The following is a 2,600-nucleotide window of genomic DNA, read 5'->3' on the forward strand; positions in this document are numbered from 1 at the left end:
GTATTAATTGCTTGATATATTCATTGCTTGTATGCTTGGTGGTTTCTTGTGAGATGAGTTCTATACCCGAACTCGAGTGCACTTATGATAGGAGAATGGCATAGTCTTGTTGACTTGTGTGGAGTTATTCCTTAGCAGGTTGACTTGCAAGCCATTCACTTGGTGGAGGTCTTATTGGGATCAATAATGTCACACGAGTAGTCGTGGTTAGGCATTACTCTTTCCAATATAAACTTTAGAAGACAAGGACCTTAGATACCTAGCCCATCTTGGCCTATTTTAGGACGTAGTGCGAAAGTCGTTCAAGTGTAAGACTTGAGGCGATTGTTACGCGATACTACACTCATAAGAGTCTCTCTTGAGAATATTTTTGGAATATGAGTAGTCGTTTTATCCGATAATATCCGAAAGATGAGATGATGACTATGGGGACCTTTTTAGAACATGATTGTCAGGTTTAACCATAGTACACTCCCTTTGGGTGGTTCTTAACCGAGACTCCATGCTCGTGACTTACAACAAACCCTTGATTCGCGGTTGATCCGTTCTCGTATATCCTTAATATCAAGGGAACTTGGGTGTTGATAAGGTGTAAACCATAATCCACCAAAATGGATGATTGATATTGACGATAACGTGAGCCATCTCGTGACCTTTGTATGGTGTGACTTGCTTGATCCTTGAGTGTGATTGTTGCATCCATGCATTCATGCACTCATATGCATCCATATCATCAACAATGAAAATTTTCAAGGAACTTAAGAGGTCTATTTGCAAATTTTCAGACATGGATAAGCAAAGAAGGAATACGAAGAAGTATAGTTTCAGACAACCCGACTTGAAAGAGTTAAGGAGTTTGACATCTTATGTATTAGAGCCTTTGGAGTTCAAAGCTCGCCATGGGAAGCTTCTGTCTATTCTTTCTACCCAGGTTGATGAAGGTATGATGAGTGTGTTAGTGCAGTTCTACGATCCTCTGTATCGGTGCTTCACTTTTCCGGATTTCCAGCTTTTGCCTACACTTGAGAAGTATGCCTATCATATGGGTATACCTATCTTGGATCAGTTACCGTTCAGTGGTTTGGAGAGGGTTCCTTCTTCCCAAGAGATTACTGACATGCTTCACATAGATGTATCTGACATTGTTGCTCATATGACTACCAAAGGTGGAATTCAAGGTCTCCCATCTGATTTTCTCATCGCCCAAGCTACTTTGTTTGGGAAGGCCATGAGTAAGGACGCCTTTGAAGCCATACTTGTACTTCTCATATATGGGCTAGTGTTATTTCCCAACATCGACAGTTTTGTGGATGTGAAAGCCATTAGGATTTTCTCTTCTCTTAATCCTGTTTCGACTCTGTTGGGTGACACTTATTTCTCTTTGCATATGAGGAATGCAAAGGGTGGTGGATCCATCATGTGTTGTCTACCTTTGTTGTACAAGTGGTTTATTTCGCACTTGCCTCAGACGCTTGCCTTCAAGGAGAACAAGGGATGTCTACGGTGGTCCCCGAGCCTTATGTCTCTCACTAATGATGATATATCTTGGTATAATCGTGTTTATGATGGTGTTCAGATTATTGACTCTTGTGGTGAATTCTCCAATGTGCCTCTTCTTGGTACATGTGGTGGAATTAACTACAACCCTGTTTTGGCTCGCCGTCAGCTTGGGTTCCCCTTAAGGGATAAACCTAACAACATTCTGTTGGAAGGTGTGTTCTTTCAAGAGGGTAAAGATCCCCAGAACTTGAAGGGCAGGATGGTCCGTTCCTGGTGCAAGGTTCATAGGAAGGGAAGGAAAGAGCTGGGTCCGAAGAATTGTATTGCTTTGGAACCCTACACCGCTTGGGTGAGGAAGAGAGCTCTTGAGTACTGCATGCCATATGATTATCCGAGACCTACCCCTGTGGTTATGGTTGGGCCTTCAACCCTCCCTAACCAAGGAGTAGAGGAGTTGAGAGGTGAAGACCGGCCGCGTGCATGGGTTCGTGAGCGAGAGGAACTTCTTCCGCAGCTCAGAGATAAGGATGCAGTGATAGAATTTCTAGAGCATCAGGTTATTGATGAGCCTGATGATGTGGTTACTTCTCTTCTTCCTCAGTCGTCTAGGTTCTGGAAGAGGAAGTATGATCGGCTTGCTAAGGAGAAGGCCGACGTGGAAACAGCCTATGATCAAGAGGTGAAGAGGCTTTGTGCAGCTTATCTTCCGATTTCGAGGGCTTTGGACGATTGTTTCTAGGGCTCCATAGGATGTTTATTCTCATTTTCTCTTTTATTGTATTTGGTTACCAAAACTGTACTACTTCATTGGTGTAAAAAATTTCCAAATATTATTGCTATAAGTATTCCATATATGTCTTAAAAGATTAAATATTTTCAAATATTTGCAAATAGATCTCTATAAAGTACCTCTGATAAAAAACAAATCATATGCACAAACATTGCATGCATCATACGCATAAGCAGGTTTTGTTCTGAGCTCTTGATCAGTGGTCTAATTCTTAGCTCTTCATTCATTTTGAAGACAACCTGACGCACCGGTATAATACAAGGGCCAATCATCCAAGGATAATGGAGCACTTAGAGCAAGAGAACAGAGA

The sequence above is a fragment of the Lathyrus oleraceus genome, chromosome 2, assembly GCF_024323335.1.
Source record: "Lathyrus oleraceus cultivar Zhongwan6 chromosome 2, CAAS_Psat_ZW6_1.0, whole genome shotgun sequence".
In the NCBI taxonomy this organism is placed as follows: domain Eukaryota; kingdom Viridiplantae; phylum Streptophyta; class Magnoliopsida; order Fabales; family Fabaceae; genus Lathyrus; species Lathyrus oleraceus.